Here is a 13922-nt window from a genome sequence, read left to right as displayed (position 1 = left end):
CGGCTCACTCTCTTAGAGACGCTCTACTGACCAGACACATGATACTATGCTGATAGACCCCATGCCCTGGGAACTAGAGAAGCCACATGGAGACCCCTGCCAATGCTGAGATGCTTACACCACCACTGAATCCAGACTTTCTACCCACTGGCCTGTGATTATCCTGCATTCAGCATCATTGCATGTGTTTCTTAAGTCTGAAGGGGACTTCATGGATTGGTATCGGACATATGGGCTAATATCAGACTTATGGGCTTGAACTGGACTGGGTGGGGATGCTTTGTTAATGTACAATTTCTCTTTATATAAACCTCTTATACACACGACTTTCTATGAATTTCTCTAGCCTACCTGGACTAACACACTGAGCATTCTTACAACCCATTTTAAAATGCTGAGTGAAAATGTGAGCTCTGTTATATGAGGTAGTAAAACAGGAGAGCGTCCTTACACTGGGTAATTACCACCTAAGCCCCCGGGGCTGGGAAGACAATCTGACTGAGCAAAGCTTTCTGGTACGTGGACATTTTCAGAAAGGCCAAGAGAAAATGAGCAGATGACCTTGAAGTAGGGAGCTTTGGATTTAACACTCACCAATGTGTTGTCAGAGGGTCTTTAGCTGAAGATGTGGAGATCCCTCTGTTAGGCTCACTGGCTTGAAGGGGGTCCAGGAAGGCTGCTGGGAACTTTAGAGGCTAGGGAAAGGAAAGTGCCACTCCAGTCCTAGCCTCGACAGCCCCCCACCTCCCCCGTGCAGGCCACCATATCTCAGGTTTTACAGAGATAAGAGACAGAGTGAGACCTTTAATTTATAGATTTATTGAGGGAGGTGTGGTTTGTAGGGAACAGGAAATCATAGGGGTTTAGAATAGTTAGGTAAGAAAGGTTAGAGCTGGCCCTTCGTCTAAAGCCAGAGGATTAGCTAAATTAAAATGTGTAAAATCCATGAGACCCACTATTACATAAGAGAACATGAACAAACTACAGTAGAATTGGTGAGGAAGGGGTTAAATAGCTCTAATGTCTGCTGCAGAACCTGCAGAAAGAATCTAAGTGGGAGGGAGAGCCAGTCTTACAGGTAGAGAGAAGAGGTGAGAGCAAAAGAGGCCAGAGCAGCAGGAGGGTAGAAGGAGCCCAATCCAATCCAGGCTCAATTTGAGTGTGTAAGTCTTTGGGATATCTGTACTCTTTTTGATAGGAGGGTTCCCCCACATCTTTGTGGGTGGTCTGGATAACTCCAATGGACTGGCTGCCAGCTTCCACAGACTGACAACACAGCTGGGTGGCAAGATAGATGGAGGAAGCTTTGTAAACATAAGAAACCTATGCTTTCCTTAGTAAATGCTTCCAACGAACCCTAGAAGGGTTCTGGCCCTTCTAGAGACCTATAAGCTTTTCCCCAAAATACTGGGTCTCCCTTTGACTGAGTTCCAGGTCACTGAACCCAATCTTTCTTGGGCGGGGCCTGTCTCTTCTTCTCCTGCCAGCTGCCAAGGTGTTCACTAAGAGCCACCGAACTGGGCCATCTCCTTGAGGCCCCAGTCCTGGAAGGGCTTAGCCCAGCAACCTGGGAATGCCAATCAGTTTCAGTGCATGGTGGCTGCACTGGAATACCACTTCTACACCCACAAGGCTGAAACTCCCTGCGGCCACACAACAGCTGGCACTAAGAGCCAGGGAGTTTCTAGAACTGGACCTTGGGTTCTCCCCCGGCCCTGCTTCAGAAGAAGGTACCGCACAGGTGACAAGTCTTAGCAAACCTCCGGAGGAAGCCCTAATGTTTTGCGCACCAGCTGCAGCCACTAGCTTCTGGAGACGCGTGCTCTTCTTCGTAGTGAGAGAAACAACAGACCCCAGGGCTCACCGTTGAGCTGATGAGGTGCAAGGAGTCTCTGGGAGAAGGCATCGATGTATGGAAACAATGAAAAGGGGGGTGAGCAGAAACCCACAAGGCAACGAACCTGGGAACCTCGAAGACAAGACCCCCAGCCTGGGATTACCTTTCTCCAACAGGGATTTCCACCAAGAACCCCAACCAATCCAAAAGTTGGGGGATGGGACACCAGCTCACCTCTCACCACGAGAGGAGCGTCCCCTGGGGAAGGTGAGGAGAAGAGAAAGGTCGCTTACACCCCAGCAGGACTTCTGTGTGCACCAGGGTACCCCAAACTGGCTGCTGCCCACACGCACATCCTTGGGAAAGAGCGCCCCTCACCTGGGAGCGCTGGTTACTACGCAGAGCTAAGGTACCAGGAGGTTCTCTCTCACCACATGCAGCGCACAGTAAGTAGGACGCTAGGACGCGCCCAATAAGCCACACTTCCGGCTGGGACATCGCCACTTCCACCCCATCTCTGAGCACCCGGGTTAGGAGGAGCCGGCGGGGTTGGTCTCTGCCTTCACTTCACCTTTGAGGCAGTTCTGGACCGGACCATTGGCTTGGATGCACACACCCAGGTGTCTGGGGAAGGGAAGAACCAGGGTGCTGTTTAGGCTGGGGGCGGGGCCAGAGGCGGGGCCTGGGGCGGCGCGGGGAGGAGCCAGTGATAGTCCTCCCGCAACAATGGGCCCTCAGACTTTGATAATGATGGCCAAGTCACCTGCGGGCAGAAACGGTACTTTCTCCCAGCACCGAGAGTGTGCATGGGAGACATAAAACGATGTACAACGTACGTGGACTGTGTAAGCTTGTGATCAGATTCCCCAGATGGGGCATCCTCCTCACTAACATGAACCATCCAGCCATTCAACCCTGCCACGGTGTTAATGGTGCTGACGCAAGAACCGAAACTAATGACCTTTGAGGTGAAGGGCCATTCTGCTCCCCAAAGCAGTGTCATGTATGAAGACTGCCTTTAGGAAAAAAGAAGTAGCTGGCATCAAATGCTCTAGGTAAATTTTATGTCAGAGTAACAAAATTTAAATATAAAACAAGCGGGAGCACTAAAACGTGATGGGAGAAGGGGGGAGGGGAGTTGTTAAACTTGACTGTCCTTAGAGTTGGAGTTTGTACTTTTATCTTGTTTTATTTTGCTTGAATGCTATTGGGGCAGTTAAACATGACAGTTCGATTCAATTATGCATATCATGATTTCCCCACTCTGCTAATTTAATTTATCACTCACCAGAGGTTCTATCAATCCAATGGTTTCAAGTGCATGGGCAGAATATTTGTAGAGACTCTTCCAAATTGCGAGGTCTGGAATTTAAATTTAATTCCTCCAAGTAACTCTTGTCTGTTGGGTCTCTCACAACAAGTGCTTATGGGACAGATCAAAGTGAAGCATGTCCCTATTAATTTGCATCCATAAAGACTATGCTTCTTTTATGGCTGTTATACTAGATAATTTCATTATGAAAGTTCTAGTCAGATTCCAAAGTTGCTGGCTGAAAATGGAGATACAAGAATTTCAATATTGTTACATTTCCCAATTTGGTGAGATCATTCCACAGACTATGGAATACTGTCGCCTAACTTTATAAGGAATCAAAAAAAAAGTCACTTATCAGCAAATATTTACTGAATTAAACTGATTTATGTTGCCAGTTCTGATGGACTCACCATATCCTTAAATCTTGGGAAACAGAGACTAGATTTTGCAAAGAAAAGGGGACTTCTCTTGAAATACCTGCCCTGTTCGACTGGGTAGGCTAGAGAAACAAATCCAGGGACACTCATAATGTATACGAAAGAGCTTTATATCAAAGTGTAATTGGATATCAAGAAAACATCTCAGCCCAGTCCAGACCAAGTCCATAAGTCTGATATTAGCCCATTACTCCAATACTAGTCCATATATTCCTCTTCAGACTCATGCACCACATGCAATGATGCTGAATGCAGAAGGATCACAGGTCGGTGGCTGAAAATTCTTGTGTATCCAATGGCGGTAGACTTTCTTAGTGCTGGCTCAGGTCTCTATGTGGCTCTTTTGGCTCTCTGAACAGTGTGAAGGTGAATCAGAGAGAAAGAAGTTGGCCAACTTCCAGGGAGAAAGAGTGGAAGTTCCCAGAATTCTCATGAGAAGGTCAAGCCCACCAGGAAGCATCATGGAGCTTTGACATGAATGACAGGCTAACCTTCACCCCTAGACTAATTTATCAGGTGAATTTGAAATTATGTAACTACTACACCTGCTTTCATGTGAGGTTTTCTGCCCCCATGGATAAATCATGAATTGTCAAAAAAATAAAACAAGCAAACAAAAAATCAATCACTGCGATCGAGTCAATATGGACTCAGAGGGATGCTTATAGGACAGGGTAGAACTGCCCTTGTGAGTTTCCAATTCAGCGTCCAAATTAAGTTCCCATGGTTCAGATGTTTACATATTTTTGCAGTAGTTGATTTCACAGTACATGATTTTACATCTACCCTGTAATTATAATTCATGAAGTGTTGTTTTACTTCCAGTATTGCTGCTTCCAACCCAGTAGCTGCTTTTAACAGACTAGATACTTTCAACACAGCAGCTGCTCTCTACAAAGTAGCTGCTCTCTACACATGTGTTACTGGTAAGCAAAAGCACATTATGGCACTAACCCTGTCACACACACTTGCATTTGTACGGGGTGTATGTGATTGGGTTGGAGTTATGATATCATTACGCCAGTTACTCATATGTGGGTGTTTTTTGCATGTGGGAGGATCTGCCTGGAGACAGATAGAGGATTGGTGTCTTGGTTCCTAAGACCATCAGAAATATGTGTTTTCTGATGGTCTTAGGCGATCCCTGCAAAACGGTGTTTGTCTGGGTATTTTAGAGAAACAAATCCAAAGAAACTCGTGTATCAGAGAGAGTTTTATATAAAGGTTAAGTACACATCGAGAAAATATACCAACCCAGTGGTACCCAAGCCCACAAGTCCAAGATTAACCCTTATGTCTGACACCAATCCATTAAGTCCTCCTCCACCTCACAAAATACACACAATGACTGGAGGAAAGCCAAATCAGAGAACATGTAAACATCTCAGTGCTGGAAGGGGTCTGCCACGGCTGCTCCAGGGCTGTATTGGGGTAGGTCCATGCGACTTCTCCTTGGGGATGTCTTGCAGGAAGTGAACCTTGTCAGCTTAAGCAGAGAACTGGCCAAGGCCGCTGCACCCTGGTCCGACCATCACAACGCAAGAGACCTGGGAACTAGAAAGGCAAGGCTCACCGAGTCATTTATCCCTCGGCCCTTCAAACAATCCCACATGTGTTTATCGGCCAGGTAGGCACAATAAACTAATTACCTTGAGTAGTTCGACCTCCAAAGGGGTATCGACCCTCCAAGTTGAGAACCAGTGCTCTATAGGGTTTATATCAGTCTTAAGTGACTGGACAGATGTGAATTGTATGTTTGGGGTCCAGCCTCTAGCGTTGCACCGGAGATAGACCCAAGGTAACAAGGACAATCACAGTTAGCCATGTGTTCAAGAGGAGCATCTCCCCACTCTCATGTCTGAATTCCTAAGGTACTCTCCTCTGGAAACAGCTCCCAGAATGGACTCACTTGATTTGATTTTTCTAAATATAAATCAACCAGTTTTTAGGGAAGAGGGTGAAAAGAATTTATTTCTACATAAGTCCAATGTTCACAAATCATAATATGCTTCATAAAGGAAAGGCAGATGAACCACTCAAGAGAGATTTGAAAACAGTTTCCCCTTGCAAATTAATGGATTGAAACCTGAGGACACAGGCTTGAATGACCCAGCAAACTATAGTGAAGAGCAGTCATTGTGAACTCCAATGAGGCTAACCCTACTCTCTACCCTTGTTTTTTCCAGCTTTCCACCTGACCACTTTTTAGCACTTATTTCATGGAATATATTTGTTTTCCCTTTCCACAACTTTTTACTTTATGCTACTATTTCCTTTCTAAAGCTTTACAGCAATCCCTTTCTCGTTGTTGTTCTACTAATTCTACTACTTCTGCTTCATCTTCGTTTTCTTTTACATTAAGAGAAAATAGAATGGCTCCTACTGGAATTCCTACTAAATCTGTTGCTAAAATCCAAATTTTGTTTGAACAAAATAAACTAAAAACCACAGCAGACCATCCTATTTGTGCTCTCACTTGCACCTACTCCTGGATCCTGGGCCTGTGCTTTTTGGGCCTGAGCACACCCATTACCCTGAATTCCCTTCAGTTCAACCCCAACCCTGTGCTGCAGGGTGGTTTATATGGGAACTCACATTAACTTTCCCTCACTGTGTCTTCTTGCACAGTCATACGCAGCCGGGTCCTCCACGGCCACAGTGCTCAGGTGCAGGGAGAACTGGTTCTTGGATGTGTCTGGGTTGATGAATAGATGATCTCTGAAGGATGGTGTGTATTCGCTAAACCACTCTTACCTGTAGGAGCTCCTTCCTATCCACCCAGGGCCTCTCCCAGGGCTGCCTGATCTGCTCCCAAATAGCGCTGGTTCTGGAGCCTGAGTCCCCAGTGATGGTGCAAGTGTGCGTGAGGGTCTGTGATGCCCTCACCACCTCATGGTCTGACTCCTGCAGCTTCACTTTGGACGGGACACAAGGAGACTTACAAAACAAGTATTAAATATCCCACCTGTCATTAAAACTGCTGTGACCTACTGTATCTCCCTGCCACTGACACGATGGGAGACACAGTACCATCAAAATGAGAAAAAGAATGCAAGCAGACCTTTCTGTATCAGAGTCTCCCTGGTACAGCAGGCTCTGGAATTCTGCTGGTTCCAGAGGGGAATCTTGAGGGTGGGGTGGGTGTTCATATAATTTAAATAATAAACCACACCAGGCTTTTGCTTATGAGTGTTACTGGCTGTTATCAGGGGGTCAGAGGATGACTATTAAGAGTGTGCTAATTGACAGGGCTCACAGCTCCACATGGAAGCTTCTCCAGAGCTGGTTCTTGAAGCACGTTGTATGGCAGTGATATGTAAGCAATGAGAGTGGGGTGGCCCACAGGCATACACTGAATTTATACCCTCCCAGATCCTAATATTTGCAATCATAAAATTATCCGAGTTCCAGTGTACCTTGTATTGTTTGATTTGAAAAAATGCATCCACTAGTGTGTGCATTAATTTATTCATTTGAGTTCTGAGAGCTATGAACACGCCAGTCATTCTTCTTCACTGAGGGAAAATCAGTAAACCACGCAACTGAGCTAGGAAATGAATGATCTCTTCCTCAAAAACTAAACCCACTGCGAGTGCACCTGTCCTGATTCATGGGAACCGTATAAGATTGATTAAAGCTGCTCATAGAAATTCTCTGACTGTAAATAATAACAGGAAAAGACAACCTCATCTTACTTAGGAGGAATGGTTGGCTGGTTTGTGGTGAGCAACCCAATACTTATCCCATTACATCACCACATCTCTGTATATCTTTGTACTAAGAAGCCCATATTAAGGGCTTTTTAAATGTCACTTTGAGAAGCCAAGTGGTGATACTTTCAATATTAGTATATGAATATGAGCCCTGGACTATGAATAAGGGGGTCCATAACCAAATTTATGGCCATTCACTTACCTTTTGGAAAAGAATGTTGAAAGTACCATGGACTGGGCTATCAATATAACAAGCAGATCTCTTGTGAGGGAAACATAGCCTGGGAGTTCCTTAGAATGAAGGATGGTGAGACTTAGTTTCATGTACTTGAACATGTTATCATGACACCAGTCCATTGAGAAAGACATCATCAATGATAAAGGGGATCAGTAAAGAAGAAGGTGATGGACTGACACAGTGGCTGTAACAATGGGCTCAAACATATTTATTGTGATAATGGTGTTGAACTAGGCATTATTCAGTTCTCTTTTGCGTTGAATCACTGAGATTTGAAATTGATTCTGTGGCACTTAACATCATCAAAATTAAATGAAAATACACAATATTCTTCCAAAGTTGAATGACAGTGCTGGGGAAAGGATATATGTTTTATTTTCCTTAGCAAAAGGAAGTATGTAACAGACTACACTCTTTATAATTGTTCTTATGTGGAATTTCATTTTGCCTTGGTTAAATATTGGTTGCAAAAGTCTTGTCTTCGTATTTATAGAACATTAAGCATCCAAGGTTGTTTGGGTGCAGGAACATAAAGACTCTTAGTGACCCTACATGAAACAGAACTCTCTGAAAGGATTTTCTTTTCTGTAATAATGATGGGATAACCTTATCAGGTCTTTAACCAACTGAGTCACCATGTGGTTTTGAACTGCCAACCTTTTGGCTAGAAGTTGAGCATTTAATCATGCCCACATAGTTTTGTGGTCCAGGTTCTACTACATATAATTTACATGTATCTACTTTTACTTCCTACAGGTGAATATTTATGTGTATGTTGACTGGTCTTAAGACATTATGTAGAGTTCTTCTAGGTCAATACTATTACTATTATTTGTTCCTTGAGTGTTTAATATGGGATTCTGTCCAATGCATTGTGTGATTTTAGTAGTAACCCTGGGCACCGTCTTCAGTGCCAGAAACACCTCCCAGAATTGTGAAAACTAAGAGTGACTCCTGTAATGGCCAAATACCCCATAAGACATATCAAGGAATTGATGCATTTGGGTTATGTTGTGGCAGTTTCATCATCTCTTGTCAACTTGGGAAGGGATGGAGTCTAGCCTGTCAATGAGATCTCAGCTTGATGACTTCATTTGTAGGTGCAAAGGAGATGAATATCTCCCTGGAAGCCAGACCCAGATAGCATCTCTTCTTGTTGAGACATTCCTGTTTACAAAGCCACATGGAGCTACACTGATGCAGCTAGAGCCCTGGAACTGGAGGGGCCATGTGCAGACCCATGACAGTGCTGAGATGCTTCCATCACCATAAGAACCACAAGACTTTCCACCCACCGGCCTGTGATCTACATCATTGCATGTGTTTCATGAATCTGAAGAAGAATTTATAGACTGATATCAGACATAGGGGCTAATATTGGACTTATGGACTTGATCTGAGCTGGGATGTTTTCTTAATATACAAATACTCTTTGATATAAAGCTCTTTCTTACACACATGTGAGTTTCTCCCTGGATTTGTTTCTCTAGTATACCCAGAATAGCACATGGTGTTAGAGAATAATATTAAATCTGTCATGGGCTGCCTGAAGGACAAGCAGGTCTGTCTTGGAGTAAACACATCTTGTTTAATTCTTGTAATCATTCAAATAAGATTGTATCTCACTTATTTGGGCATGACATTAAGGAGAACCAGAACCCAGAGAATGATCTTGTACTTGGTAAAGTAGAATGTCAATGAAAATGTGAGAGACTTTCAATGGGACTGATTGTCCTAAGGCTGCAATGATGAGTCCAAAGAGAGGGATGATTGTAAGGATGGCGCACTTTCGGGCAGTATTTCATCCTGTTTGTATTAGTCTGGGTACTTTAGAGAAACAAATCCAAAGAAACTCATATGTATAAGAGAGCTTTATATAAAGGTAAGTGCACATCAAGAAAACATCCCCAACCAGTGCTGCCCAGGCCCACAAGTCCAACATTAGCCCATACGTTCAACACCAATCCACAAAGTCCATTTCCATCTCAAAAATACATGTATTGACACCGACTGTAGGAGGAAAGCTGAGTCAATTAATGTGTAAGCATCTCAGCTCTGGCAGAGGTCTCAACATGGCTGCTCCAGTATCTACGGTGCATTGGGGTGGGTTCATGTGGCTTCTTCTCAGGGATGTCTTGCAGGAAGTAACCCTTGCCAGCTGAAGCAGGGAACTGGCTAAGGCAGCTGCACCTTGGTCCAACCATCAGAAAACAAGAGACCCGAGAACTAGAAAGATGAGGCTCACCGAGCCATTTAGCACTCTGCCCTTCAATTAACACCACGTGTTTATCCGCTACATTGCACAATAAACTAACCACCTCACTGTTGTTCATGTGATCACTGTGAACTTAAGCCAACTTAAAGATCCCTAACAAAATATTATGCAGGTTATTGTAAGTTAAAATTATTACATAAACATATATTTGTGAGTATTTACTGGAATTAAAATATTGGATATGCAGCTGATGGATTGGAGAAAATTTGAGGCTCACATAAGAATTTTATACTGCATTAATATTTTTATAAGGAGTTTTGGTGGCATAGTGGTTATGCATTGTGCTAAGATTTGCATTCACCAGTTTGCAACTACTAGCCACTCCATGGAAGAAAGACAGGGGATTCTACATCAGTAAAAATCAGAAACTCACTATAAATTGGCATTGAAATAATGGCAGTGGGTTTGGTTTTCTTTTAATATTTTTAACTTGACAACAAATGGCACTAGTTAGTATCCTGAATTGTAAACTGAGATCTGAGTACATATTGTTGTGAAGTCTGCCTTTGGGTAGATGGTAAATAAAGGCCATCCCTATAAAAAGAAGTATGGTCAGATGCCTGGAGATTCCCTAGAATCACACTCTGCACAATGGTCCCTAGAGAGGTGCTGACAAGGCGAGGGAACCACAGCTTCTGAGAGGAAAGCATCACTGACCTAAGTCTCTTGCATCTGCTTAAACCATGACCTGATGTACTAAGGTTTGTGTCTGGGCTCACACTGACTTCCCATCACTGTGTCTCTAGCACAGTAATACACGGCTGTGTCCTCAGGATTCACAGAGCTCAGTTTTAAATAAACTTGGCTCTTGGAGGTGGCCCAGGTGATGCTGACTTGGGCCTGGAGAGCTGGATTATAGTCTGTGCTCCCATCACCCCGTATATCACCAACTCACTCCAGTCCTTTTCCTGGGGCCTGGCAGATCCAGTACACACCATAGCTGGTTAAAGAGAATCCAGAGACAGTACAGGTGAGAGACAGGGTCTGTGAGGGCTTCACCAGTCCAAGACCTGACTCATAATTGCACCTTGGCCAGGATACCTGGGTATAAAGACAAACACAGTGAGTCGTGTGCTCAAATGCTGTAATCTCAGACTTCCTGTACGAATCTCTGAAGCACTCACCTCCCAGAGTTGCCACCAGAAACAAGAAAAGCCATACACAATTCATGTTCATGTGGCTGAGATTCATGATAAAGGAATGCTCTCCAGGGTGAGAAGGCATATGACTTTAAGTACATGTATGCTGTGGTTTCATCTGAATGCATATTAGGTATTTGCATGTGGGAGGTGCGGTTGTATGTAAAAAGTTGGAAAGGGCAGAATGGTGGTGTCCAAGTGTGTAATCTAAAAAGACTTTTCCCCAGCTTTGTCTTCCCTAAAAATATGCCAAACATTAGAGGCTATTTGCCAGCGTATTGTGGGAGGTAATTGTTTCCATGGAGAGCCAGAGAAGTGGTCAAACCTGCTCAGTGACATCCAAAGTTAGGCTGCCATCCTGAATCTGAGATCCGTCCATCTTGGCACAGGTATACCCCAATCTCTCCCCTTCCTATTGCCTGTATACCCCTAGATTTTCATCCTCTCATTACTGTATTACCTATAGTATGACCCCTCCCTGTGATGTGTGTCTTTACCTGAAATTAGGGGGCTTGCACACCCTCAAAGGTATATAAATCTTGGTTAGAAATAAAGAATCTCTCTCCCGTGGTGCTCTCCTCTGCGGTCCTCGCTTCCGTGTCCCCTCTCCCCTTGTTCGCCTTCCCCTCACTCTCCTGCCCTCAGGTCTCCCATCTCTATGGGAATCACCAAGCGGGGCTACGGTGAGCATGCTAACATGAAATTTGTCTGATTCCATCATTTTACTCTTTCTTCTATCGCCTGTATTTCTCTATGAGTTTACTATAATCTTTAATTATTATCACTGTACAATTGTGCCTACCAGACCTGGGATGATTTGTGAGGCGCTGGCTACCCTGACAGCCATGGGAGAATACAGTCTTCTCCCTGAGGTCTTCACTCTAGCAATCATACAAACATCTGTGCAGATTTCATGTTTAATGTAGCTTTATGTCATTTCCATCAAAATACCCAGATGTTCTATTGAAATTAAAGACAATCTCTATCCTCACGATATTTAGGTAACAAGACCAGGCCTACCTGAATCTTTCCATACATCTGAACACATAGGGAAACAAGAGTATGTCATCCATAAAGCTCCTTGGCCCTATGATATTTCAGAATATTTAGAAAGGAGTAAAAATACTTTAACCCTATCTTCTAGATTTAGAGTTGGAATAAAAGGTTTCCTAACAATATGGTTATTGTGTGGTTAAAAGAAACCACAGAAATAAGAAAAAGTGCATTTATCCTCTCATGAGTTAGTACCGAGGGTGGGCATTGGGCTCAGTGTATTTTGAGAGGCGCCTGCTAACAGCGAGAGGCGTTTCCTGGACTTACACTGTCTTCCACATCTGTGGGTACCTCAGCAACATTCTTTTCTGGTACTGAGCTTTCAGACTCTTGGTCAGGAGTATTACCTGGAGTTGTCTTTGCAGGTTTCCTGCCATGGGCAGTAGAGCTACCATAGTGGTCAGCACAGCAGTTCTAGCTGACCAGGCACTGCAGTCCTTACCCAGACTCCTGTCTTCACTTCTATCTTCTCTTGGTCCAGAGCTGGTGGGTCCTTAGCATCCATGCAAGTCTGCTTTCTCCCTGAGACTGGTTTTCTGTCTGGACTCACACTGACTCTCACTCACCGTGAAAAACTTTGGCCATAGAGAATGATACAAGTTGCGAACACTCTGAATTGGTTGCAGTGGAATGAAGTGAGATCGATTCATGTAGATATTTATATAGATATTGTTATGAGATATATGCCACAATAAAATATCAATCAAGAAAGACATTTGCCTGAAAGACAATCAAAGTATTAAACAGAGGTTAGGGTTCATTCTGTCCACAGAAATAGGAACCATACTTAAAGCAGATTTCTATTCAAAGTAATTCAAGCAAGAGAGTTATAGAGTTATTTATTCCATGTTAAAGAAGAAATTGTCAAGTGAGAATTTTTTTATGGGTTTCTGTGATGCGTTTGGGAGGGAATTTTGCAGCTGTTGGAAATTGTTGAACACAATAATAATCTAATGCCATTTGTGTTAGTCTGGGTACATTAGATAAATGATCCACAGAAACTCATATGTATAAGAGAGTTTTATATAAAGGTTAAGTGCACATCAAGAAAACATCCTAACTCAGTGGTACCCAAGCCCACAACGCCAACATTAGCCCATATGCCCAACACCAATCCACAAAGTCTTCTTCCATCTCACAAAACATGCACAATGAGGCCGATGGCAGGAAGAAAGCCAAGTAAGAGAATGTGTAAGCATCTCAGCACAGGCAGGGTCACCCCTCAGCTGTTCTAGCACTCAGGGCTTCATGGGGGTAGGTCCATGCAGCTTCTCTTAAGGGATGTTCTTGCAGGAAGTGAGCCTTGCCAGATGAAGCAGGGAACTGTCTAAGGCAGCTGCACCCTTGTCTGACCATCAGAAAACAAGTGACCCTAGAACTAGAAAGGCGAGGCTCACCAAGCCATTTATCCCTCGGCCCTTCAATTGACCCCATAAGTGTTTATCGGCCAGGTTGGCACAATAAACTATGTACCTCTCCATTGAATTATGTATGAGAAGAATGTTGAAAATATTATTTTGTAGCACATATATGATAAAAATAACTTAGAATATGACATAGTTTTCATTTTTTACTCACAATTAGAAACTGATGGAGAGTGTTGCTGGTACAACATTTCAAAAGACTAGCTAAAATATTCAATCAGAAAAGAGATTATGATATAAGCCAGAAATTTGAATTTATAAAAAGTGTTAGCAATGGAATAAATATTCTTTATTTAATATTTTATTTATTGTCTCACTTTTCCTCCAAAACTGTTTTATTGGGAGCAAATGCAGTTGTCATATCCATCCGTAGTTCAAGTGCATCAAGCAGTATTATACAACTGCTACCCCAATTAGCTTGAAAACATCATCTTCCTTTCTCAACTAGTGGCACCATCTCCCTTTATTCCACCACCACCACCACTCCACTG

Source organism: Tenrec ecaudatus, chromosome 11 (assembly GCF_050624435.1).
Source record: "Tenrec ecaudatus isolate mTenEca1 chromosome 11, mTenEca1.hap1, whole genome shotgun sequence".
Classification (NCBI taxonomy): Eukaryota; Metazoa; Chordata; class Mammalia; order Afrosoricida; family Tenrecidae; genus Tenrec; species Tenrec ecaudatus.
The sequence above is the reverse complement of the archived record's forward strand: the minus strand, read 5'-3'. Positions refer to the sequence as shown.